Raw genomic sequence first — 14,948 nt, forward strand, 5'->3', positions numbered from 1 at the left:
AGCCCACTGTTATTATTATTTTCATTTTTGTTTCCTCAAAAACCTTATCAAAGTGTGTTGCCAGTTGCAACACAGAAAAGAAAGAGGTGAAATGAAAAGTCATTCCCTCCTTCCTTTGTACTGTCGATGTTGGGCTCCCTAGGAAAGACTTTAAGTAGAAAATCCTGGAAGGCCTCAAAGCCAATCCTGCTGTCACTTTACACAATATATAAAAGACAAAATAACTAATAGACTGCTAGAAGGGAGAAGTTTATCAAACTTAGCAATTAGCTCTTTACTTTAAAGGGATGTGGTGAGGCTAAATGACACAAAATATACAAGGTAATTGAAGGTTTTGGAAAGGAAGGACAGAGTTTTCAGACCTATAGGAATAGGCTCAAAGATTTACTGAACACTTGTCTAGCACTTTACATTTTTAAGTGGCTTTCACTTATTTTATCAGCTCCTCACAAAACCCTATAAAGCAGGCAGGGCAGGTACAGGTCTTTCTGTGATCCTTGAACATGGGGACATGGAAGTCACAATGAGACACAGATTGTACAAATGCATAGAAACACTTAGTGGTAAGGGGCAGGATGCCACAGGAACTGGACAACAAGGTGACCCCATACTCTAGCACCGATGACCAGGAATGAGGTCAGCATGAACGAGGAACACTTCCAGAAGGCAGAAGAAGGGCCGACACCAGTGAGCCAAGGCTCAGAGAGGGTGAGCTGACATGCTGGAGACTGCACAGCTGGTTACACTCTAGCCCTCAGGGCCCAGCTGAGTGGTTCTCCGGTGTACCATATATTTCCTTAAAGAGTTGTTAAAGCAGGGAAAGGGGGGTGTAGACCTCCTTATGCGGAAGGCCTAGTTTATACACGAAAATTTCTAGGTGCTTAGCAAACACTACCTGATTTAAGCCTCTCAACAATCCTGTGAGACATTGCTGTGGTCTCTGCTTTACGGCTGAAGAAACAGACTCAGAATTTAAGTTAACTTATCCAGGGTTATTATGTGCAGGTAGATATGAAGCCTGGATTCGAATTCAGATCTGTCTTATTCACAAGTTTATGCTTCCTTTTTAACTATTTATGTCCGTGCTCTTAATATGTTTATTTCTTATGTTTATTCCATAAGCACACAAGAAGAAGCTTTTCCACTCCTGCTTTGCTTTTAGACCTAATATATATATACATTTCCTAAATTAGAACCATGTTTGCCAGACCTTGAGATACCTAAGGTAGCTTCCTGCCAAGTTACTCAAAGGAACTTCGGAAAAGCATTAAAATATTTGATTTAAAAAGCAGAGGCAAACAGAGATGCAAGATATAACATAAATAAAACTAAATGGAAAATTGAATAAATGCTAAATACTGGCCAACTGGATAATCTAAACTTTCAATTATCTCTAAATGAATTCATACTTTTGAAAGATTAATTAAATATTTGGGTATCAATGTGATCACCACTCGGTTAATGTTAATTTTCCAAGGAAATATAAAGTCATATTGATAATAGAAGATAATTCGTATATGATAAAGTATCCACAAGGAAAATCTTTTAGCAAGATATATGGTCATAGAAAAGGTACATGGATATTAATTTTTCTTAAAACTTAAACGGTATATTCAGCAGTCTAAAGAAAAAGAGTGCTGAGGTCGATTTTCTTGTAAAGTAAGACATAAATGAACATTTTGCTCCTTATCCCAATTTGCCTTCCATTGTCTCAAAGTAAACTCCTCAGGGATTGGACATATCCTGGCATGGAAAATAATTAGAGTGCTCCTCGTTAAAGGAGACTGTAAGATGAACCCTTTCAGCTCCCAAAATGCCCTGTCCAAACGCAAACAACCTCAGGTTTGCTCCTTATCCGGAAACCTGTCCATCTCCGCCCCCTCCCATTTCCTCACTGTTCTGACCTTACCCCAGCTGGTCCGCCGGCCGCCGGCCTCACAGTCTGTTAGACCGCGTAGCAGAAATCAAACGCATACATGCCGGCGCCGTGATTCAATTCCCCTTCTCCTTGCCTTTCCTCTGCTCCGTGCCAGGGTCATTTCTGAAGCCATCGAGTGATGCGCCAAACTGTTGCACCTGTGCTGCTACTAAACACCCCTCCCCCACCGCCACCACCTCCATCTTCCCAGGCACTGGGCCCTAATCACCTTTTTCCCAGCCACAAAAGCTTTTCCCCTGCCAGCCAGGAATGCTAGAATTCCCTCAAGCACTGGCAAGGAAATATTTAAATGTAATCAGAGGATCTTCCTTTGCTGTTGTTGTTTTTTGCTCCTAGGGAAATTAATCTCTCCAAGGTATTCGATGTATTCTTTTGCTCTTCCGTGAGGCAATGTCACCCTACAGGGTTGAAGTGCGCACAGCTTGCAAAGGCTGAATATTTTCTTCTCCTTTGCTGCCGACACAGATGATACGTGCCTGGTTTGCTCAAGCAACCCTAATTGAATACTTCGCTTCATTTAAATTGTTTTAAACTTGGCTGTGAGAAATGCGGGTCTATCCCATCCCTCCCCCACCGGAGGAAGGCAGAATTGCTGGCAGCTGCAACTCTGCCACTGCTGCTCCCTCCCTAACCACAGTTCCCTCGCTGGCGAGCAACTTCTCAGCTCAGCTCTACCCCATCCTTGCTAGTCTGTGGTCCTTCCAATTTCATACAGTTCCTAGGAGAAAAGCTAGACCCTTTTTGTGGGGGGAGGGTACCGGAGGTTGAACTTGGGACCTTGCGTTTACGAGGCAGACGCAGAACCACTGAGCTATAAACCCCTGGCCCTTAGATTCTTTAGTAGTTTTAAAAGGACTTTTAAAGTCAAGCTGGTCTTAAATCTCTGCCCTACCATGCGCTGCTGTGTGAGCTTGGACAAATGACTTGACCTTTCTGAACTTCGGCTTCATTATCTATAAAGCATGAGGATAATACCAACCACACAGGGCTGCTGCAGTAGCTAGCATAATATCTGGCACACACTTGTATTAACTATAGTTTTAACAATTTTTTAAAAAAGCATACTGGCTTCAAGTTATTCCAGGGATGAGCTCAGCGAGTGGAGACTGCCCTGTGCTACAGAGAATCCAGCCATTGTAGGCTGTTTCTCCTGCCTTACTTTCCCTTTCCCACAGAAACCCCAGGAAGGACTCTGGCCTTCCCTTGCCTGTCTCTCTTGCTCCTGCTTCTCCCTCCTGACCTTCACTCTCCCCCTCTGAGCCCTGAGGTAGCAGGCCAGGGCTCTCAGCCCCAGGGAACTCTGAGTGACATGTTTTTCTTTCAGCAACACTGACGGCTCCATGTTGTCACTCAAGCACACCTGGATAAATTAAATCCTGGTATAATTTTACTATTTAATGAATGCTAATGTCCCTCCTCATATCGTCTCTTAACAGTTACTGAGTGTCCACAGATTATAATTAGACAGAAGGGACAAAGAGGCAGGCAGGGGGAATTGCAGTGCTGTCAGACAAGGCACAGGCGGCCCTGAGGATGGGCAGGGCTAAGGCTGTAGGGAGAGTTTCTCGGGTTCCAGCCACCATCCCAGTCACAAGCACCAGCCCCAGCTACGGTGTCAGACCCAGCTGTACAAGTGGCAGCCTTCAAGGACTCATGTTTGTAGTAAGCTCAGATGCTGTTACATCACCTAAAGGACCACAGTTTGATAACTGCAGCTAGAGGATGTGAAAATGAGCAGCTGAAGCAAGTAACTGACACAATAGGATGAACAAATATCTCAGGTTGAACAGAACCAAAGTTCTGGAGTTTGGGAGAAACGTCATAAAGCAGATGCAGCCCTGCTTCAGTGAAGGTGGCTTGATTCTCTCAGCAGAGCTCCCAGGGTAAAATGCACTCCCCTGATCTCAGAAAAAGAGCCACTCAGGGTCCTTTTGCTGGAGTTTTTTCTTTTTTATCTAGATTTTTTATTTTATCTGAGCATTGTTTATTCCTTCTCTGTTTGTTGGTTGGTTTGCTTCCTTGCTTATAGGGCTGGTGTTAAAGCTGACAGTTCACTCTCCAGATGGAAGTTACCCTGTACCCTGCTTTGGTGAGAAACAGCGCCAGTGACAACTCAGAAGTAGCAGCTCCTGAGAATTGGGTTTGCCACTGAGGGTGGCAGCTCGGTTTGAGCAGGCAGAAGGGACTTAGGCCTTAGGACCTCCCAGCCGACCAGCTGTTGGGGAGAGAGCCAGCAGCAACTGCTTAGGCAGCTCTGGGGACATTGTAGGTGCTCATTTAATCCTCACCAGGGTTCTGTAAGGGAAATACTCCCATCTCCACTTTAAAGCTCAGACAGAAAAGTCTGTTACCCATTTCCTCCAGTCACTAAGGAGGACTGGAGGAAATCTAAAACTGGATTTTTCAGATCTGACCCAAAGACTATTTCCATTACATCATTTCAGTTCCCTTTTGTGTAAAATGAGAGACTGAACTACTAATCTTCAGTTCCCTCTGCCTCCTTCAGTCTGTGACTCACCAGGTCTCCTCCTCTAAATGTAAAAAGGGGACGGGGGGAGTCCACACATTGCCAACACAGCCACATGATAGCATCACTCGTGTAACCTATTGAACACCATCTGAATACTTAACAGCAACGGAATTTTCCACCTCCTCTCAGTTTTAAAGCTGTATTCTATGTCAGACCTGTCATTTCACCCAAGGGTACTAGGAATGAACTTATGTATCTAGGTTAGTTGATAACTTCTTATGAAACTGTGTGGACTGTAAGTAGTTAGCAGAGTTAGAAAATGAAAATATAAACTCCCAAGTTAAATTTGAATTTCACATAAACAATGTTTTATTTTGTTTGTTTTGCAATGCTAGGTATTGAACCCAATACCTTTGCACTGAGCTACATCTCTGGCTCTTTTTTTGTTTTTGTTCTTAATTTTAAGACAGGGTCTTGCAAAGTTGCCAAGTTGCCCAGACTGGGCTCAAACTTGTCATCCTCCTCCCTTAGCTCTCCAGGGTGCTGGTCTTGTAGGCCTATGCTACCATACCAGGTGAACATTGACAAATTCCTTAATGTACATTAACCCTTTAAAAGCTTGGAACACACTTATACTAAAGAAAAATTATTCTCTATCTAAAATTCAAATTTATCTGGACATCTTATATTTTATTTGGCAGCCTGCTGTAAAGGCTTTATCAAAGGTCATTTTCTGGCTCTGTACTATTGGTAAGGGGAGGCAGAAGCTCAGCAATTGAGCAATGCGTCAGGCAGGAACAGACAATGAAGGAAAATCCCTTCCTTCCCCCATGAGCTGCAAATGCTGCTTCCCTCTGCTCATGGCTCTGTGGTCAGGGAGACTTGTTAACTACAGCTCCAATATCACTTTATAAATCATTACTTGCTTCCTGTCCATTAACATTACCAAACAGCAAGGGACAACTTGTAAGCTATTATCCTGTAGTCAAGCCCTTGCATCAAAAACATTAGCTTACCAAGTATATTTGGACATTTCAATGAAGGATTGCTCTTCCTGAAGTAATCTTAAATCTCCCCACTATTACCACCTCTTCAAAATTATTTAGTCATAAATGCCCTGATTTATCCACATCATTGATTTACCACATAATTGTCACATAGTTGGTTTCCAATTATTTCCCAATTATTAGCATTTTCCTTCATTATCATCAATAAAACAAAAGCATTACTAAGCAAATACACCAAAAAACATCAGATAAAACAGAAAATTCAAACATGGGGTCTGGCCCTCAGAATTTTACTAGCTGGTAAGGGTAAAAAGATGAATAAAAACACCCCTTCGTGAATGTATTTAAGATATTTGGGGAATTTAAGATGGATTGGGAAGCACTCATCAGTCCTCTTGAACTATTGTTGATACATGATGCCTGCTCAATGCACGACTTTCTCACCTGGCAACAAGCTGAGTGGGTTCTTTGTCCTTGATCCCAGGCCCATGGCATATTAAGCCAGGGCACACAGCAGATGCAAACAGTGTTGATTTTATTTTATCATCTGGAAATCTGGGTTTGAGATTGAGAATAAGCAACTCAGTCTCTGTATACGATTGGAAACTGGAGAGCTATAAAAGAACTGGTTCTATGTGAGGTTTGGAGACATGGAGAAAGCCAGTCCAAAAAGAGGAAAATAGACAGTGAGAGTGTCTTTTTTCCTGTAGCTCAGCAGCAACGTGCCTGCCTGACAAACGCAAGGTCCTGAGTTCAATCCCCCGTACAAAAAACAACAACAACAACAACAACAACAACCAAAAAAAAAAAAAAAACAAGCAAAAGAGAGAAGCAAAGGAACAAAAGTCTTTGCCCAAGACTAACAATAAATAGAATAAATGAATAGAAAAACAGATAATATATGTCACACAAATACTAAAAATGAAAAAAAAAAAAGCAATAGAAATGTGTAAGACAATTTCAAATAGAGTGATCACTAAGAATGAGACCTTTCAGAAAAGACCTAAGGGAGGTTGGCAGCCAGTTTTCTATTGCTGTGACAAATACCTAAGAGAATAAACTTAAAGGGGGACAGATTTGTTTTGGCTCACAGTTTCAGCAGATTCAGTCCATGGTCAGCTGTCCCCCATTGTGCTGGGCCTGAGGTGAAGCAGACTATTATGGCATTGGAAGCATGTGGCAGCTGCTCACCTCATGGCAGCTAGAATCAAAGAAAAGAAAGAGAGCATGAGCCAGAGGCCAAGGACAAAATACACCTTTCAAAGGCACATTTCCAGGGACTTGCTTTCTCCAACTATGTCCCACCTTCTAAAGTTTTCACAACTTCCCAATAGCATCACCAGTGAGGGACCAACCCTTCAACATGTGAGCCTTTGAGGGATATTTCAGATACAGACCACAATAGATGATGCAATAGAGATTTTAAGGGGCGATCTTGAGGTGCTTTGGAAGTACCTTGAACTCAAGCAATTAAAATGACTGACTTCCCAACCTACAAGCTAAAGTACATTTACATATACCTTCTGATGGAACATCAACCTCTCTTGCCTTCAGTGAGTAGGCATCAAACATTCACCATGTGTCTATTGTGTGCTGTCAGAACAAAGATGGATAGAATGGATTTGGAATAGTGACCTGAAATGCCAGGACTAACAAGGCTTCTGAGTGTGCAGTACTACAAAGTGGATCAGAGCCTCTCACTGGGGTCATAGAGAATGCTTACAGCCATCTCCACACCAGAGCTATCCAGAACATGAGGAAAGATGTTACTGCCACTCCAGCCTGATGTTACCCCCAGGAAAGAGGCATCTGGGAAAATGTCAAGATTCACTTAAAATATTGGTGGTAGAAATGGTAGTGTAGAATCTAGATGAGGAGGAGCTACCATGTTTGAAGGCCTTATTGTGTAAATAGGTAGCTGAGCCTGTTTCATGCATATTTATTACATTTTCTTTAAAATATATTAAAAGAAGATCTGTCTGCATGTACAGGGAATCAGACTATAATCCAGTTCCAAATACGGTTTTAGGATGTCATGATGTCACAATCTGCATGGGCAGCAAGTGACATTTCCCTTGGGTGACAGAAGAAGGCATGACACACTGGAGTCTTCACAAACAAATAAGCAAATTGCCCCCCTGGTGAGATAAGTGAAAGCAAAGGAAAGGAAGGCACACAAGCCAAAAGAAAATAACGAGAAAAGAAATGAATCATTTAAAGAGTGGAGAGATGAAGAGGGACCTAAAATTCAGGCTGGCAGCCAGTTGACCAGTAGACCATAAAGACTGAAAGAGTTCTTTTCTCTGGGATCTTGTTGGTCTCAAGAACTATCACAAACAAGTGCTATGTCTGAGTTATTATGCAGCATGCTGGATATTTTGAATGGCTCAGGCTTCACTGAGTTAAGGTGTCACATAAGTTGTTTTCCACTGTGCTTGGGAGATGTGTCACATATTTGTTCCTTTATAGAGCTTATAATATGTTTTATTTTTCTGCCTCTTTTAAATGTATAAGTACAAAAGTTTAGAAGACTTCACTTTTCCCAGTGTATTAACATAGCCTTGGATATAACTACCATCATATCATAGCATGGTCAATATGAACCAATGGCATAATCCTTCAAATTATGATTGAGCTTCAAATCATCTCTGATTTAGGATTAAGTCCACATAGGGAGTTGCAGCGAAGAAATAAAGAAGACATTATCACAATGAAGAAACAAGCCAAGATTGGGAAACAGGATGGCAAAATATGGGGAAAGAGACCACAGTCTCAGCAAAGGCATGACTCCAGCATGGCACCTTCCAATGCAGCCTGGCCCAACTTACCTGACCCCTGAACTCAGGGCAGAATGACCCACTTGCAGATGTCATCAACTGGTATTTCAAAATATTTTCCAAATTCTTTCAGTTGATCTTCCTTTTTTCCTTAGTGTGCTCTGTTGTATGCCACAAACACTACTTTTCAAGATGCAACTCAATAGAAACCTCAGTAGAACTTTCTAAAGCATTAGCCTCTCATTCCAGAAATGTAGAATGGCCCACTTCATCCTTTGTCTTTCTTTTTACCCACTGCACCAACCACAGTCTTAACAAAATACCATTGATACATATTTTTAAATTTAAATGTTGATTATTTTCCTATCAGGCTTGAAGCTCCTTAAGGTTAAGAATGGTGCACTGTCATTAATATACCAAAGTCCAGTACCTAAGAGAAGAGCAGTTCAGTTTTATACAATTTTAATTCTAATGGCATCAAACGGTGTCTTTTAGATAATTCTCTGATCAATGGGGAATTCAAGCTAAAGCAGATGATGTCATCTCTCCAAGTCTACAAACCAAATTTTAACTTCCAACATGATCCCAGCTACAGTATGTTTGGAAAGATGCTGCTAATAAGCCAGATTGCAGCTGACATGAGGTCTCCATGGGCCACTCTAGCCATTTTTGAAAGAATGAGAATAAAGTAGAAAATGTTCAAGCTGCCAGGTATCCACAGTCTAAAGATTGGAAGAGGGACTTTGACTGGTCAGGGAGTCAATCTCTAAGCATTCTCAGAAGATATTAATTTCCCATCTTTTTCCCCCTAATTCTAAATCAGTTGTATCCATTGACTATTGGTTATTTCAGTGTGGAAGTTCCATAGTTACCTCAGCCACAATAGTTGAAACTTTAAACCTCTCATTGTCTCATTTAATTATCTCTTACTTCCAATAAGCCCTCACTTCTTAGACTGCTTAGCTCAAATCCCGAGACATCTGTAATTCTCTTCTTCACATTTCACTTCTTATCTTTTTGGGGGGTGGGGGGGTACCAAGGATCGAACTCGGGTCCTTGCACTAGCGCAATAGGTGGCGAAACCACTGAGCTAAATCCCTGGCCCTCACTTCTTATCTTACTTATGCATCAACATTCAAAAAACATTGTCATATAAATTACCTCATTTAATTTTTACGGTAAGACTACTAGAGATATGAAAATTGGAAACATTGTCAAAACTCATTACGTTAGTAACAGTGACATATCCAAGACTCAAATCCCAATCTCATAACTTTGGATTCAGTTCTCACATTCAAGCATTAATCTGCCCTATTTCATTTTCTATGAAGCATTGATCCTTCTTTCTACTCAAACTACTATCAACTCCCAAATTATCTACATTATCTCCATACATCAAAAATCATTCATCCCAATCCATGCTCCAAATTGTAATGCCAAATGAACATGCCCAGAACACTGCATTTTTCATATCTGCAACAATATAAAAGATTTCAATCACCGATCACCACCATTGCCCTGAGAGTAAGCTCCAGGGAGCTTACTTGGAAACAATATGGAGAAGGGACAGCCACTTCTGTACACGTCTGGTAGTAATGGACACTGGTATAATCTTTGCGGGAATAAATTTGAAACTGTCCATCAACATTTGAAATATGTGTAACATGTGCCTTACCAAGTTTAAGGACTTATCTTAGAAAAACTTCCTTAAGGAAAAATACATACTAAATTCATGTTTGTTGCAGTATTGTTTTTAATAGTTATAAACTGAAACATCTTAATTATCCTTCAGTACTTGATTCATTAATTAAGGTGTCATCCATACAATGAAATACAATATAACTCTTTAAAAGACTGATATGAAGTTATGTGTATATATCTACATGACTGGCCTTTATAAAATAAATAAGCAATAAGAGAAGTATATTATTATCTACACCTTGTATTAAAATGATATGAACATGTGTCTGAGTAGGGAATATATCTATTTTTGTCTGAATAAGAAGAAGAGTAGAAGGATACACACAAAACTCTTAGAAGGAGTTATTTTTCTTTTCTTTTTTGGAGAGAAAAAATATAAAATGCTTCTACAGTCTAGTTAAATTTTATTAAAGAAGTTTAATATAAAAATGCAATGTATTTAAATATCAGATAAAATCAATTAATAAAAATATAAGAAATTGCAGGTATTGAATGTGAGACTTTAAAAAACGTGTGTGTGTGTGTGTGTGTGTGTGTGTGTGTGTGTGGTGTATCATATTTGTAATTGGAATTCCTGAGAGAGAAGAGAGAGAATAAGTCAAACAAAAATATTTGATAAAACAGTAGCTGATAAGTTTGTACATTTTCTGACAGGCGTTAAAGCACAGATCCAAGAAGCTCATAACAGACCAACCAAAATATTAACAACCACAAAGAACACCTTTCAATGCTATATTCAAGTTGTTGAAAACAAAAGAGAAGAATGTCTTGAAGGCTGTCAAAGTGGGAAAGATATACAATACCCACTGAAAAACAAAGACAAGAATTATAGAAAACTTGTTGTCAGACACAATACAATGTGGAACCAAGCAACATCTTTGAAAAACTGAAAGAACAGCACCTCTAAGCTCTAAGTTGTGTACCTAGCCAAGATATTTGTCAGAAATAATGTACAGTGGTGGTGCACACCTGTCATCCCAGTACTCTGGGAAGCTGAGTTAAGAAGATTGCAAGTTGAACTGCGGCTTGGGCAAATTAATGAGACCCTGCCTCATAATTTAAAAATAAATAAATAAATAAGGCTGGAGATGTAACTTGATGCCAAAGTCCTGGCCTCAATCGCAAGAGAGAGAGAAAGAGAGAGAGGAGGGAGGGAGGCAGGGAAATACAAATGAAAATTTTCTCAAACATAAACAATAATTGAGACAATTTTTTGTCAAAAGCACTGCACTATAAGAAATGGTACAGAAAATTCTTCAGGCATAAGGAATATGATACCAGCTAGAAACCAAATCCAAATAGAGTTCTGGATATTGAATAAAGGTAAAATAAATCATTTTTATTTTTAATTTCTGAAAAGATAGTTGTCTGTATAAAATTAAAAGAGTAGCTATGTGCTATATCTTTAAAGAATATGTAAATATAAAATGTATAACAACAATGACACAAAGGTTAGGAGAGAAGAACTGGCAAAATACATTGCAAACTCCTTATATTACATATAAAGCAATATCTTAGTATTTGAAAGTGGACTCTGATTACTTAGCATTCATATATTGTAAACACTATGGTAATCCCCAAAATAATTTAAAAGAGATATAAATAATAAGTCAAAAGTGTAGATAAAATAAAACTATTTTTTAAAATGCTCAATAACTCAAAAGAAGGAAGAAAAAGAGGAAAACAGAAATAAAGAACAAATTGAAAACAACTAGCAAAATACTAGTTTCTAATACAACCATAAAATCATAATGAATACAACTGCCCCAAGCTGGATGTCATGGCACACAATGGTAGTGCTAGCTACTCCTCAGGCTGAAGCAGGAGAATGGCCTTAGCCCAGTTCAGGACAGGACAGGCAACATGGCAAGATCTCATCTCAAAAAAAGAAAGTGTGAATTCTCTAATTAAAAGACAGAGATTTTCAGTGTCTAAATAAACAAGACATAACTATATGCTGTTCACAAGAAATGTACTTTAAATATAAATGCATAGTTGGTTAAAATTTTTTAAAGAAATACCATGTATATGTTAACAAAAAGAAAGCTACAAGTAAGTATAATAATGTCAAAGTAGAATTTAGAACAACAAATGCTATCAGAAATGAAGGGATACATTATACAATAACAAAAAGATCAATTTTCAGAAGACATAACATTCCTTGAATGTGTATGTCTCTAACAGCAAAGTTTCAAAACTCATGAAATAAAAATTGATAGAAATGAAAGGAGAAATAAATCTGCAGAGTAGAAAATTTCAATACACTTCTTAGTAACTGATAAAACAAGTAGACAGAAAGTCTGTAACAATACAAAATACCTGAATAATATTATGATTCAACTTGCCCTAACCAATTTTTGTAAAACATTCTGCCTGACAATGATATACACATTCTTTTCAAGTGCACATGGAACACTCACCAATGTAGACTTTATTCTAGAGTATAAAACAAACCTTAACAAATCTAAAACAATAGAAGCTCCAGAAGGTATGTTTTCAGAAAACAATGAACTTAAACAAAATATCAATAATAGAAAAGTACACGGTAATAACTCCTAAAAGTTTTAAAAATAAACAGTATATACTTCCCAATGATTAGTCCAAGTCCATTAGTCCAAGAGAAAATCTCAAGGAAAATAAAAAAATATTTTGTACTACATGAAAATTAAAATACAACATATGTAATATGAAACTACACCATGATCAGAGAGAATTTTGTATTTTTTCTAATATTAATGCTTATATAAAAAATCAGTAACTAATCTCCTTTAAGAAAATAGAAAAAGTAGGAAAAGTTAATCCCAAGGAAAAAGGAAGGAAACGACATATAAAGAAGTAGAAATGTGTAAAGCCAAAAATAAGAAACAGTATAGAAAATCAATGAAACCAAAAGTTGGTAATTTAGAAAGATTAATAAAGTTGTGAGAATAAAAATGTGATATTTTTTCCCGAGAAACTATCTGTGCCTTAGAAGAGTAGATCAAAATCTTGGGAAATATTTTAAGAGTTTCCAAAAATCAGACAATTCTAATAGCATAATGTTTTGGATGTAGATTCTTTATGCTCTTAAGGATTTTTATTTATTACATGAGGGAACTAAAGGCAAGCTTCCTTCTGAAGCCACACTGCATGTTTGCAGCATAGCTTTCAAATCAGTGGTCAGATTTTATAATATTGAGAAGTGAACAGAAGTGTCAATGCATGTGGAAAGGTCCCTTCAGATAATCTAATGGAATTATTAATATATTATGCTCAGTCTATCGTGAGCTTATAGAGGTGGGTGAGTACTACTAAGAATATCTGGTATCCTGAGTATCTTTAGTTGATTCTTCAGAATATTATACAATTCCTAGGCTTCAACTTCCTGTAAAAGTTCAAAAGTATTTAATAGCACTGATGTGAACTGCTATGAGAGTTAATAAAAATTATGTTAATGGATTTGTAATATACGATCTCTCTAGGTAGTTTTCATTCTTATAGAAACTTTAGCTCATTTTCTTTAACTTTTCTTTCAACTTTTAACTTCTGAAAATTTTGTAGCATTATAACTCTATAAAACCCACTCAGCAATCGGCACTGAGCTGATCTGCAGATATCCTGGTCATTCTTCCCTGCCCTGGGTTGGCCTGTTATACTACAGTATGCACAAAATAACCAACATTTCTACTAATGATTACTTCCATAATTACTCCAAGTATTAATGAGGGTCACTAGCCGATTCTGTCCCTGGTTTTTAAAATGTTGTATTGGATTTCATATAGAGAGATTGTTAAAATGCATCAATTTCTACTTTGTGTTATAATGATCAAGTAAAACAGTATTTTTAAAAAATTCATCAAAATTAGAAATATTCATTTTTTATAAGCAATAGTATTGTTAGTCAGCTTTCCATCTTTGTGATAAAATACCTAAGATACTCAACTTAAGAGGAGGAAGGCTTTTTTTTGGCTCAGTTTCAATCCACGGTCACTATCTGCATTGTCTTGGGGCTTCTGGTGAGGCAAAACCTCACAGTGGGGAATGCACGGGGAAGCAAAAGCTGCTCACCTTATGGCTGCCAGGAAGCCACAAGAGAGAAGAGGTTGGTGTTCCTATACTTCACTCCAGGACACACCCCCAATGGACTAACTCCTTCCAGAGGGCACCACCTCATAAAACATTCACCGTCCCCCAACACCGCCAGCAGCTGGGGACCCCACCTTCAACGTGAGGGTCTTTGGAGACATTCAAAATCCAAGCCATAGGAAACAGCATTCTCATAAGACTCTTATTAACAGCTCTGAGATAGGAGTGATGAGATGTCATGCTGGTGTCGTGGTCATTTCAGTTGATCTCATGCCTTGGCTTTGAGGGCCACATGAGTGAGCCCCTTCAATGACTATCTCAGTTGCACGGAAAGGATATCTGCACATGAACTTATGAAGCAGGCTACACCTCAAGCACTTCAGCTGCACACAGATCAAATTATTTTAAGCACAGAAGATTCCATATGGAGATCTTATTTAAGTGTTGGTTAAAACTATATTAAGAAATTTATACTGTCTATTTTCATGAACTTTCTTTTTAATCAGGATCCCATCCTTGACACCAAAATACCTACTGGGATAGGAAAAAAAAAAAAAAGCAGAATCTGAAGAGCAAATATTGTACTTTTTTAGTTGAAAAACACGTCGAGGTTGATCAGACCTTTAAAACTTCAAGTCTACAACCACGGCAATTTGGAGAAACTGCACCACTGTCGCCAGCGTGACTAATGATAATTCTGGAGACCACAGAGTGCTACGGAAGGCAATAGTTGTTAGCTGTTTGTCAGGGCAGGTTACAGCCCACACTGTCAGGTCTCCTTGAATATTTGCTTGAAAGTGAAAGGCAAGCATTGCCCAGCCAAAAGGAGAACAAGTTTGGCTTTGTAGAGAGAGATCAGGACTGACATTTATCTGTGTTTAGAAAATAAACTCTAGTCATGTAATACCTTCCATGGACCTTATTCTAAATTCAATTCTAATTGTATTCAATGCAAGATTCAATTGTGTTTCATTTTCCATGTCGGTTTG

This window comes from Heterocephalus glaber, unplaced genomic scaffold (genome assembly GCF_053883595.1).
Source record: "Heterocephalus glaber isolate CG9 unplaced genomic scaffold, H.glaber_assembly_v1.0 deba00001600, whole genome shotgun sequence".
NCBI lineage: Eukaryota > Metazoa > Chordata > Mammalia > Rodentia > Bathyergidae > Heterocephalus > Heterocephalus glaber.